Here is a 13364-nt window from a genome sequence, read left to right as displayed (position 1 = left end):
TGATCATTAGGCACGCCCCCTCACAGTGAGGCATGCCATCATTAGATCTTTTTCGATGTAGTTTATTGGCTGCTTCGTGGCCCAGCCCCCAGCTCCAGGCAGTGTCTGAGCTATCAGAGGTGAGGCTGAGCTCTTATTGCCTCCCCTCTTGTCTCTCCCTGTATCTCCAGGAAGTGCTGCAATTTTGGTGAGTTTTGCCTATAAAACGGTCAGATTAATACAAAGAAGATATTTATATGTTATAAATATGTCCTTTGTATTATTCTAATAATTTTTACAGTCAAAACTTTGCAGTATGGCAGGGAGTACATACTTCCCAACATGACCCTCTCCAGGAGGGACACAATGCTCTGGTCCTGGACTTCCCTGGTAAGAGGTGGGGCTGCAGCACAGTTCAAAATTCAAATAGGGGAGCCACACCAAGTGCCATTTCACACACTGCCAAACATCACTGGCTGGGACTCACTGGCAGTTGGTGTGACTCCCCTATTTGAATTTTGGACTGTACTGCAGCCTCACCTCTGGAGCCGCCACCATTCATAAATTACCAGAGAGGTCCAGGACCAGAGCATTGTGTCCCTCCTGGAGAGAGTCATGTTGGGAGGTATGGGAGTATGACAGGGGATGCTCTGTCTACCCTCACTGCACATCCATGTTAATACTGTATGTGTTCTCTAACCTTCAAGAGTACCACGCCTGACCTTCAATCTCACTAATAAATTTAAATATAACATATAATCAAACAGACATCACTGTTTAATAACATATCAACAGGCATGAAATTTTAGACAATTATAAGACAAACAATTGTTACAAGCAATAACAGACAAATATTACAATTCATTGTGACTTCTGAATGACCACCAGACTTTCCACCAGTTTTTCAAGGGATGTTGACAAAATCTCGACAGTCAAAACTAAGACAATCAAAATATCAACAAAAGTTTATATTTTAATATCACAAAATGTTGACATGGTCAAAATGTTGACAACCAAAAGGTCAACATGGACATTAGGTCGACATGGTCATAATGGCGACAGTTAAAATGTAGACACAGTCAAAATGTCAACATTGGGAAAAAAAATGGTAACAGTCAAAGGAGTAAATTTACTACAGTGAGAGTTGTAGAAGTGGAGATGTCGCCCATAGCAACCAATCAGACACTAGCTATTATCTTCTAAAAGGTGCTAGTTAAGTAGAATCTGATTGGTTGTTTAGGGTAACAGCTACACTTCTAAAAACTCTCACTTTAGTAAATTTACCCCAAAATGTCAAGAGTTAAAATATAGACAATTCATAAGTTCTAAAACCAAAATGTCGACAGTTATAATAAAATAACATAGCCAAGCAAAAAGTAGGCCTTCCGTCTCAGACGTTGCTAAAAGTTGTCATCTAAGACCCACCATTTTACACGTTGCTAGGAGCAGCGAAATAATTACATTTAAAAAAAAAGGTGTGTGTATCCCCAAAAACAATAACTAGCCCTGCACCTCTCTGCCTGGGCTGGTATTCGAAAATTGGAAAATCAGGGGGGAAAAAAACAGCATGAAAATCCCTCTATTTTCCAAAACCAGCACCAGGCTGAACCAGCTGGGAGTGTAACACTATAGCAGGGAGACACAGCATGAGGTCCCCCCGCCATAACATTAACCAGCCCCAAACTGGTCAGTCCAGGGCTGGAATCCCTTGGAAAGTTAGGGTCCCCCCTCCCAAGGGCAACCAGTCCATTTTATTTTTGGGTCTTGAGCTGATCAGCTTGGGGATGGTTAAGAGTATGGCGGGGGACCCCATGTTGTGTGTCTCTGCTATAGTGTTATCCCCCCCTTCCCAGCTGGTCCAGCTTGTTGCAGGTTTTTGGAAAATAGGGGTAACCCCGCACTGTTTGTCCCGCCAATATTCCAATACCAGCACAGGCTGAGAAGCTAGTGATGCATGTGATGTGGTGTGGGTTGTGTTTTGTGCCATTTGTTGTGTTCCTTGATACACATAGAGCATTGTGTCAGTGTAGATACCCATCCAGTGATATATCCTTATCATGATAAAAGGGCAATCACATTTTGGTTCTAATGGGCCTGATTCAGAGTTCTATGCTATTCGCATTGCCTTTGGATGCAGCAGCAATACAAAATTATGCTAATGCCTCAGTGTAAATAGACGCCTCCTGCCGGCTTCTGTGATCCACTGCTGTGTCCAAGGGCACATTCTTTGGATCACTTGCATGAACATCGGCCATCCAAGTGACCTGAGAGTTACGCAGGATTGCCGTGAAATTCACGATTTCGGAGTCAGTGAAGCTGCATTTGAAAACGCAGACATTGGCCTCGGCATGCCCAGGAAATGGGGCTGGCGTCCCTATTTCTGGGACCCTTGCCATATGGCCCTTTCCTGCCCTCAAAAAGGCCACAGCTTGTCAATCAGGCTGTGGCTATTTTCAGGGAGATTCTATTTGGTAGTAGAATGTGTTGTGCACCGTTGAGGGGGCGTGTCATGCTCCACCCAAAGTGCGTGTCATGCTCCACCCAAAGTGCGTGTCATGCTCCACCCAAAGGACGTGTCTAGCTCCACATATGGGCATATATATGCTAAAATCCTTGTTGTGAGATATCTCTATACATTAGTAGCAATATATTTTGGTAAATTTTACAAGTATTGATACTGACATTGCCGCCTGCAATACTGGATTTAATGTTTTCAACTATTTGCTGTGATACTTCTTTTTTTTCTCACTCGCCACAATATTCATGATAAATGTGATGCCGGCAACTTCTTTTGAACCTATACTGTATTTCACCTAAATACTGTTGGTTTACCACATACAGTATGATAAGATTGCTAATAAAACATTCTCACTGTCAGCCACAGCTCACACACACTAGCAACCAGGGCTGTTATCAGATATTATGGGGCCCGGGACTGTCAAAATAGGCAGTGCCCCCTCCCCCTCCCCTCCCATACAGTACAGAAACCTTGAGACGGAGCAGGGCGCGGGTTGCAGCTGATGGCAGGTAGGGCCAGTGGCGAACTAGGGCAGGGCGAGCGGGGTGCTTGCCCTGGGCGCCATGGGACCGGTGACGCGGGGGGCGCCGCCGGCCACGGTCCGGTCTGCCCTAGTTAGCCACCAGTGTAGCGCCGACCGCAATGAGTGCGGTCAGCGCTACACATTTACACAGGACCGGCGCTAGGCTTCCAGCACCGGTCCTGTGCTGCACACCTGAGCCCGTTCCCTCCCCCTGAGTGCTTGCCCAATAGCCCCAGGAGGCGGGCTCAGGCTGTGCATAACACACGCATCGCCGCCAGCGATGGGGCACTGCATGGGTGGGGGGGACTACTGCTGGGGGCACTATATAAGGGGCGCACTGCGGGGACCACTACAGGGGGCACTAGATAGGGGGGATCACTACTGGGTGCCTGCATAAGGGGGACCACTACTGGGAAACCTGCATGGGGGGATTACTGCTGGGGGCACTATATAAAGGGCACTGCATAGGGGGGTGACTGCTACTGGGGGCACTGTATAAAGGGCACTGCATAAGGGGATACCACTACTGGGTGCACTGCATTGTGGGGACTGCTACTGGGGGCACTGCATTTGGGGGGACCACTACTGGGGGCACTGAGTAAGGGGAACTAATTGGGGGCTGTATAAGGGGGACCACTAATGGGGATACTGTATAAAGGGCACTACTATGGGCCTGCATAAGAGGGACCACAACTGCATACTGGGGGTACTGTATAAGGGGTACTACTGGGGTTAAGGTGCATATGGATAGGAATGTTCAGCGTGAAAATAAAGGGGTGTGTCATGCTCACACGCCCCATTTTTAAGTGACCACGCCAATGTTTTTTCCTTATGCGCCGTAGGCGCGCGCACATATCGGGATGTTGGGGGGGGGGGAGCTCCCTTTTCAAATTTGCCCTGGGCTCCAAATACCCTAGTTATGCCACTGGGTAGGGCTAGTACCACCCCAAGCATGCCCTGTGCGGCCGAACAGCCCTCCTTACGGCCCTGTATATCAATATGCAACTGCATCTGCACATACAGCATATGTGCCTGGTTTGCTGCTGCTAGATGCCAATGATATGCCTCCAAACCGATATATAAACACATATATATATGTCATACTTACAAACTTTTAGCTCCTTCCTTCCGGGAGGGAGCTGCCGGTCTTTCACAGCAGGGGCGTGTCGCGGCAAAAGGGGCGGGGCATGGGGCACGATCGCGATTAACGCCAATGTGAAGCAGGGGGCGGGCCACGATTAAGTGATTCAGCGCAAATCGCATCACGGGTCCCCCCTCCTGCCGGGGTTTATCGTGGTATCGTGGGGGGGTCGCCGGGGGCCGTGAGGCCTGCCTGCCTTTCCGGGGTGCTGGAATCGGCACCTGATTTTCGGGAGGCTCCCAGCTCTCGGCGGGCCTGGTCATAGTGACTACGGCAAATCATTGTCCTTGTTCAGAAATTCCTTGGTGGTCCCCTGGCTGCAGTGAAGAATCCAAATAATCCAGGTGATTAGAGGGAGATTAGAGCTTGAAACTGGACTCTCTTGCAGGACCCGGGGGACATCTATGGAGTGAGGAGACATAGGGCTCTATTTATTAATATTATTTTTACTAAAATAAAGTGAAAAAGGGTGTCACAATTGGTGTCTGCGAGTTACCTGTCTCAGGTGGTGATCGGATTTCAACGGAGGCCGGCATGACTGGAATCACAGATAATGTAAATAGCTCTATTTACAAGACTTGGGTAGCAGTGAAAACTGCCTTTGATGATAAATGACAGGAACTGGAGGTACCTGACTGGGACCGGCAGGAAGACTTGTTGAATTGAACTGATGAGCTTGGAACTTGACTCTGGACTGGAACAACGTGGACTGAACTGATGAGCTTGGAACTTGACTCTGGACTGGAACAACGTGGACTGAACTGATGAGCTTGGAACTTGACTCTGGACTGGAACAACGTGGACTGAACTGATGAGCTTGGAACTTGACTCAGGACTGGAATGACGTGGACAATGGCTGAAGGGAAGTCAGGTAATGCTGAGACGAGGGCTAAACAGGGTAATCTGGAATTACTATGACAAGGGCTAGAACTCTGGTGCAGGCTGGATTGGATAATAGGGAATAACAGGTTTCAGGAAGGAATGGGTAGGTTTGGGGATTTGCAGGCTGGACAGGATAATTGGAAATAACAGGTTTCAGGAAGGAATGGGTAGGTTTGGGAATTTTAGGTTCAGGGAGGGAATAGGTAGGTAACAGGGGCAGGAGTTGATCCACAGCAGGAAGCAAGGCAGGGTAACACGATGCAGGTTTACAGAGTGCCAGGGACCAACCAGGAGTAGGACTAACAGCAGAGCACAGGACAGGTATTGCTGTAACAGGACGTCTGGATGCCAGGTATTACTGTAGCAGGTTTTCGGGATGCACCAGAGGTTGCTGTCAACAGGCTTACTGGATTTACCAGGTTTGGCAGTAACAGGTTTTCTGGAAGCATCGGGGGTTGCTGCCAGCAGATTTTACTGGATTGCCAGGTACAGCTGAAACAGGTTTTCTGGATAGCGCCAGGGATTGCTGTAGCAAGTTTCAGGGACAGACTTGAATGCATGAACCATACACCACGGGAAGACGAGATGTTCAGGCCCAGAATGCTATCAGGAGAGGATATATATACCCTGGGTCTGGCAGCAATTGGTGGATACGGACAGGTGGTCTGGTAGTAGCATTCTGAGTGGTGGAAGGCACAACATGCAGAGGGAGTATTCATCTCTGCAGCTCTGAGAATAAGAACCACACCTGTGATTCCAATCAGGGCTAGCAGTTATCACAGACAGAGGAGAGACCAGGTGCAATAATCAGAGCAAATCCTCCAGGCAAATTACACACACAGATCCATGGGGAAGCTGACAGGGGTAAGTCTCAAGGCAAAAAGGTGACAACTAGACAGGGTCGTGACAGTACCCCCCTCTTTATGGGTGGACTCCGAACACCAAAACAAAAACTTTCAGACATCTTCCCAATTCTCAATTTCTTGGGATACTTGGAGTGGAAAGTCTACAAAGGAGATAGTTCAAGACCTTCGCCGATTCTTCTTTTTGTTGCGAGAACGTTTTGTGCGAACCAACGGACCAGGAATCTTTGGTAACTCCTGTTGAAATATGCGGCTGGGAAGGACAGGATCAGAATTTTGTGAGGAACAGTAGCAGAAAGGGGACAAGGAGGTGTGTGCACAAGTCATGTTCTGGGTTACAGATTCAAAAGTGCTGCTCTCTTGGGATGCCTGGAATTCGGCACGCTGGCCCTTGAAAACTTGACCTTGTTCGGATTTCAGAGGAGTGGAGGACGAATTCTTGGTAGCACAGACAGAGTGCTTGGACAATATTTTGGAACTGAGAACTTCGCTAGAATTTTGGTTTACAGGGTAAGGACCAAATTCTTTGACAACAGCTTCACTGAAAGTCTTTATATTTTGAAGCATTGGATCTTTGGAGTTGTAAATAGGGGCAACCCAGTCCCAAGCTTTACCTTGAAAAGATGAGATAACAAACTCTACAATATTAGTAGACTTGACTCCACATGGCAGGGAAGAATTCATCATACCAAAGAATTGTTTCAATAAAGCATAGTATTGAGTTAAGTCCCCATCAAAATAAATGCATGGTGAAGTATCTGACGAATCCTGTGTGTTCAAGGATTGTGGAGCACTTTCAGGTGCCTGGCAGGAGGAAATTTGAGGATGCTCCGATTGATGAGGAGTCGAAATAACTGAAGCAGACCGATGTTCGGAATTCGGACCAATTGATGGAACTGGAAGGAGTCCTGGGGAGCTAGAGACAGTAGCATCAACAATCAAAGCTGAGAACAGACTACAGAGATTGTCATCTTCTGGAACAATATATGCAGGAGACGGTGAACAGGAACCATAATCAGATTTTGTAGCACAAGACACTTCTCCCTGATAACAGGAACTTGAGACCCCTCCTGAGGCATGAGACTTGAGACCCCCTCCTGGGGCGCGAGACTTGAGGCCCCCTCCTGGGGCACGAGACTTGAGGCCCCCTCCTGGGGCGCGAGACTTGAGGCCCCCTCCTGGGGCGCGAGACTTGAGGCCCCCTCCTGGGGCGCGAGACTTGAGGCCCCCTCCTGGGGTGCGAGACTTGAGGCCCCCTCCTGGGGCACGAGACTTGAGACCCCCTCCTGGGGCACGAGACTTGAGACCCCCTCCTTGGGCGCGAGACTTGAGGCCCCCTCCTGGGGCACGAGACTTGAGACCCCCTCCTGGGGCGCGAGACTTGAGACCCCCTCCTGGGGCACGAGACTTGAAACCCCCTCCAGGGGTATGAAACTTGAAACCCCCTCCTGGGGTACGAGACTTGAAACCCCCTCCTGTGGTACGAGACTTGAAACCCCCTCCTGGGGTATGAGACTTGAAACCCCCTCCTGGGGTATGAGACTTGAAACCCCCTCCTGGGGTACGAGACTTGAAGCCCCCTTCTGGGGAATGGGACTTGAAACCCCCTCCTGGGGTACGAGACTTGAAACCCCCTCCTGGGGTACGAGACTTGAGACCCCTCCTGGGGCCGCTGACTGGAGTCCCCTGCTGAGACAAGCAGAATCCGGGCTGGGACCAGAACGGGCAGAATCCGGGCTGGAGCCGGAACGGGCAGAATATGGGCTGGAGCCGGAACGGGCAGAATCCGGGCTGGAGCCAGAACGGGCAGAATCCGGGCTGGGACCGGAACGGGCAGAATCCGGGCTGGGACCGGAACGGGCAGAATCCGGGCTGGGACCGGAAAGGGCAGAATCCGGGCTGGGACCGGAACGGGCAGAATCCGGGCTGGGACCGGAATGGGCCTGGGGTACGAGACTTGAAACCCCCTCCTGGGGTACGAGACTTGAGACCCCTCCTGGGGCAGCTGACTGGAGTCCCCTGCTGGGACAAGCAGAATCCGTGCTGGGACCGGAACGGGCAGAATCCGTGCTGGGACCGGAACGGGCAGAATCCGGGCAGGGACCGGAACGGGCAGAATCCGGGCAGGGACCGGAACTGGCAGAATCCGGGCAGGGACCGGAACGGGCAGAATCCGGGCAGGGACCGGAACGGGCAGAATCCGGGCTGGGACCGGAACAGGCAGAATCCGGGCTTGGACCGGAACGGGCAGAATCCGGGCTGGAACCGGAACGGGCAGAATCCGGGCTGGAACCGGAACGGGCACTGAGACGTTGACACTTAGAACCACTGCTGGAGTTGCAAAGGAAACAGTCTTTAATGAAGTGGTCAGAACTCCCACAATAGAGACAGAGCTGTAAATCTTTGCGCCGCTGGCGTTCGGCCACAGAGAGCTTGGGGCGTGGGTAACTACGATGTCTGACAGTACTTGGTTCAGAAGAATCCTTGTTTCTTAGGGATTCCAAGGCAGAGGTTTTAGTCGAGAAAGAGGCAGCTCTAAGAAATTCAGGAATGATCTGAAAAATTTGTGAGTAGAGCCTGAAGCTGTTCCAGCAGTCGATGGAAGGTAGTTAGGGGTTCAGGTAAGGTTTGGGTAACATCTAGCCGGTTATTCAGGATTTTCAAAAGCTGTAGCACTTGATGCTGTACGGCCTCCTGTGAATCCAAGCAGGTGACCAGGTTACGGAAAGCATCTAGTCCCTTAATAGGTGCTTGATCCGCCACCATCGTTGGGCCTGAACATTCTGTCACAATTGGTGTCTGCGAGTTACCTGTCTCAGGTGGTGATCGGATTTCAACGGAGGCCGGCATGACTGGAATCACAGATAATGTAAATAGCTCTATTTACAAGACTTGGGTAGCAGTGAAAACTGCCTTTGATGATAAATGACAGGAACTGGAGGTACCTGACTGGGACCGGCAGGAAGACTTGTTGAATTGAACTGATGAGCTTGGAACTTGACTCTGGACTGGAACAACGTGGACTGAACTGATGAGCTTGGAACTTGACTCTGGACTGGAACAACGTGGACTGAACTGATGAGCTTGGAACTTGACTCAGGACTGGAATGACGTGGACAATGGCTGAAGGGAAGTCAGGTAATGCTGAGACGAGGGCTAAACAGGGTAATCTGGAATTACTATGACAAGGGCTAGAACTCTGGTGCAGGCTGGATTGGATAATAGGGAATAACAGGTTTCAGGAAGGAATGGGTAGGTTTGGGGATTTGCAGGCTGGACAGGATAATTGGAAATAACAGGTTTCAGGAAGGAATGGGTAGGTTTGGGAATTTTAGGTTCAGGGAGGGAATAGGTAGGTAACAGGGGCAGGAGTTGATCCACAGCAGGAAGCAAGGCAGGGTAACACGATGCAGGTTTACAGAGTGCCAGGGACCAACCAGGAGTAGGACTAACAGCAGAGCACAGGACAGGTATTGCTGTAACAGGACGTCTGGATGCCAGGTATTACTGTAGCAGGTTTTCGGGATGCACCAGAGGTTGCTGTCAACAGGCTTACTGGATTTACCAGGTTTGGCAGTAACAGGTTTTCTGGAAGCATCGGGGGTTGCTGCCAGCAGATTTTACTGGATTGCCAGGTACAGCTGAAACAGGTTTTCTGGATAGCGCCAGGGATTGCTGTAGCAAGTTTCAGGGACAGACTTGAATGCATGAACCATACACCACGGGAAGACGAGATGTTCAGGCCCAGAATGCTATCAGGAGAGGATATATATACCCTGGGTCTGGCAGCAATTGGTGGATACGGACAGGTGGTCTGGTAGTAGCATTCTGAGTGGTGGAAGGCACAACATGCAGAGGGAGTATTCATCTCTGCAGCTCTGAGAATAAGAACCACACCTGTGATTCCAATCAGGGCTAGCAGTTATCACAGACAGAGGAGAGACCAGGTGCAATAATCAGAGCAAATCCTCCAGGCAAATTACACACACAGATCCATGGGGAAGCTGACAGGGGTAAGTCTCAAGGCAAAAAGGTGACAACTAGACAGGGTCGTGACAAAGGGTGTTTTCACACCCTTTTCACATTATTTTAGATTCACCTAAAGTTACTACCAGGCAATTGGAGTAGAATTCGTAAATTCTACTCCAAACTAGGGATGTGCAGGCTCGGATAGGTTCGAGTTTGCACGTGGAGTTCGGATTTTTCCCTCCAAAAAAACGGAACTCAGAAAGAGGCAAAACGTCATCTTGCATGGACGAACATCATCATTCCTGGACAAAAGTCCAGGAATGATGATGTTCGTCCATGCAAGATGACGTTTTGCCTCTTTCTGAGTTCCGTTTTTTGGAGGGAAAAATCCGAACTCCACGTGCAAACTCGAACCTATCCGAGCCTGCACATCCCTACTCCAAACACTAATTATCACTTATTTTTAGTAAGCAGATCGCGTTTCCCATAATTGTAATGGGAAATGTGATCTGGTCAAAGTTACTAAAAATAATTTGTGAAAAAATACAGGGGAAAGCCCTGTGATAATAATGCCACCTGGAGGTATCGTTATCCAGGGTCTCCCCCGGTTACCGGACTCCTGCTCCACTCTGACGGGGAGAGCAGAGCCCGGAGCCGGCCCCAGTGATCAGCTGTGTGGTCTAAACAGACCACACGCTGATTCACTGTAAAAAAAAAAAAAAAAAGTAAATAAAAAACAAACTTACCTGATTCCAGGGACTGGTGATCGGGGCTCCGGTGATGTCCTCTCTCTGGTCAGCTGGTCTCTCATGCTGCACTGCGGCTCTGGTGATGTCCTCTCTCTGGTCAGCTGGTCTCCCATGCTGCACTGCGGCCCGGTCATCACCTGACAGGGTCCCAGTGCAGTATGGGATGTCAGCTGACTGGAGGACATGGAGGACATCACTGGAGTCCGGATCATGCAGGTAAGAGTAAGTAAGGGAGAGGGGGAGGTTGCAGGGGGGGGGTCACGGGGGGTCCACGATCGCGGGGGGAGAGGCATGGTGACAGGGGCGGGGCTTGGTGCCGGGGGGTAGCAGCGGCGGCCGGTCGGCGCATGCGCGGGGCACTTGGCACTGTATTTTTTGGCGAAAAAATACTGTGACTAGTGTGCGGAGGGGATTCGCAGGGACAAAGCTTTCTCGCAAGCTCTGTCCCTGCAAGGGATTTGTAGTAAATCCCTGTGATATTGCCTGAATTCGCAATGCGAATTCACTCGGTAATATCACACTACAATCTGCATCACCACTGTGGATTGTAGTAAATAGAGCCCATAGGGACTGTACTTATTGCATGTGATACTTTTGTATATTTGAATGTTTTTGTTGCTCTAGAAATTTACTTTTACATATAAATTGTGCACAGAAGGTGCAATTTGAAAATATGAAAATATAGTTGTCTGGATTCCACCAGTGAGGACACGCAGAGCCGTAACTAGACTTTTTGGTGCCCTGTGCCAGAGTGAAGCTCCCCCCCCACATTTTTTAAATAGGGATAATAGATAGTACACCTGAAAAAGGGCCATGGCCTCATGGGGAAGGGCCAGGGAAGAGATAGGGGAGGCCAGGAGATGCTGGGGATAAAAGAAGAGGAAACTACAAGTGAGAATGATAATAAACAGAAAATTGACAAGCCCGAACAGAGCCCCCTGCCCTGTGCCATGGCACTGGTCGTACTACCCTACTTACGGCCCTGTCTCCCTGATTAGGCTCTTTCTACACAGTGAATCTTACTTATATAAATAACAAAAATGGAGCATATTTGGGGCATATTTATTAAACACATTTTCAGGAAATACCCCACAAAATCTATGTACACCCTGAATGTAATTACAGGGGTTCTGCATCAGAGATCAGCGATATCTGCTGCAATTTCCCTGTTTCTAATCATCGAAATAGCAGCCCCCATAGGTTGCTATGGAGGCTGCTATAGTGTGAGATTTATTGTCGCATTACAAAGCTTGGTCCGGTCAGTTAACGCCATCCTCCGGATCCCTCCCTGTTAATAAATTTAGCATATGCTGTCTGATGACTGTGCAATCGCAGTAAGTCACACAGCATGGTCACACAGCATAAATTAAAGTGATGCCTGATGCGATCACTTTACACATCGCAGGGACGGGCTCCTATCAGAACCCCTGTCACTGGCTGTGATTTTTATTACATCCGGGCAGCACAGAATTTCTTATTGCCATTCTAATTACTGGGTCTTAAAATTCAGAGCATTTGTGGTTACACTTCCAGGTGTAAATATGATCCCACTTATATGGAGATGAAGTTCATGCTTTGACTAGTTTTCAACCATAAAATTATAGATAACTGCCATGAATTGCACTAGTAAAGATACATATTCAAATCCAGAATTAGTTCATATGTAACATTTATTAAATATTCTGATACATGTTTTAAGACCAATAAAACATTATTCCACAGTGGAAAATACATTACATTGCACAAATATAAAACATGAATCCGCTATAATTAATAGCTAATAAAAACCTATCAATGTGAGTCGCAGAAGTTAAAACAAATTGATTTGTGTAGAAGCCACAGGATTTCACTGGATTCCATTGTTACAATACAGCAGTGTTCATGTAACCATGCTCGGTTAATTGGCTCACAACTCCTGATAATGAAATGGCCAAACTCAAGCAAATATTAAACGTACAGCACCATACAAACTTGTGTCAGCAGTCCTTGTTTATCCACTGGTCATAAGTATCTCTGGCTGTTTAAATAATATTGGTGTTATACCCCGACAGGTATAATTCAGGGGTGGTGTAGTACTGTTCATTCTTACTAGGTTAGTACAGGTTTCTTGCTTCTTCTTGGATGATCAGAGAGGTACAGAAAGGAGGAATATTAGCTTAGAAAATCAACACTTTTTTTTCCAAACCAGAGTTTAAATCTATTGCAAAGTTGTTTTCAAACAGCGATGAAAACTAATGAAGGTGACATGACAGCTCAGCCTTCTACAAACTTACATTGATACATTCAATAATTATACACACTAAGGGCCTGATTCAGAGCCGCTCGCTCAGACAGAGTGCTCACTCTGAATCAGGGCCGGGGTTTTTTTTTTGGAGCGGCCTCTTGGCCTCTCGCATAGCTGTGGGTGACCACCCACAGCTATTTATTTATCTGGACCTGGCTGGTAACTAAAGTGAATTTCCTTTCACCGGGTATAGCTTTTTTTTCTTTTTTACTGTATTAGATTTTAATATATACATTTTGTGAAAGTGATTGGGATCAACTATAGCAGGCTGTACATTTTAGCTATTGTTTGATCTTGGTTAATGCAGTAAACCAAAAGCATTTAGGAATTTGGGAACACAATTTAATTGTAAGGGGTCAATCCAAATAGGTGTGAGTTTTCCTTGTAATGTGAGAAAGTGCGGCTATATGCTACACTTATGGTACCTTTGGACACAGGTTTTTGTTTGCAGAGGGG

General features: G+C 48.2%; 1 protein-coding gene across 1 annotated transcript in view; it reads left to right on the top strand.

The window, feature by feature from the left end:
* The window catches only part of MED12L (mediator complex subunit 12L), a 709720-nt gene that overhangs the window by 380349 nt on the left and 316007 nt on the right, over window positions 1-13364 (top strand). The gene's annotated exons all lie outside the window — the stretch shown is intronic.

Source organism: Taudactylus pleione, unplaced genomic scaffold (assembly GCF_031769625.1).
Source record: "Taudactylus pleione unplaced genomic scaffold, aTauple2 ptg000436l, whole genome shotgun sequence".
NCBI lineage: Eukaryota > Metazoa > Chordata > Amphibia > Anura > Myobatrachidae > Taudactylus > Taudactylus pleione.
The sequence above is the reverse complement of the archived record's forward strand: the minus strand, read 5'-3'. Positions and strand labels throughout refer to the sequence as shown.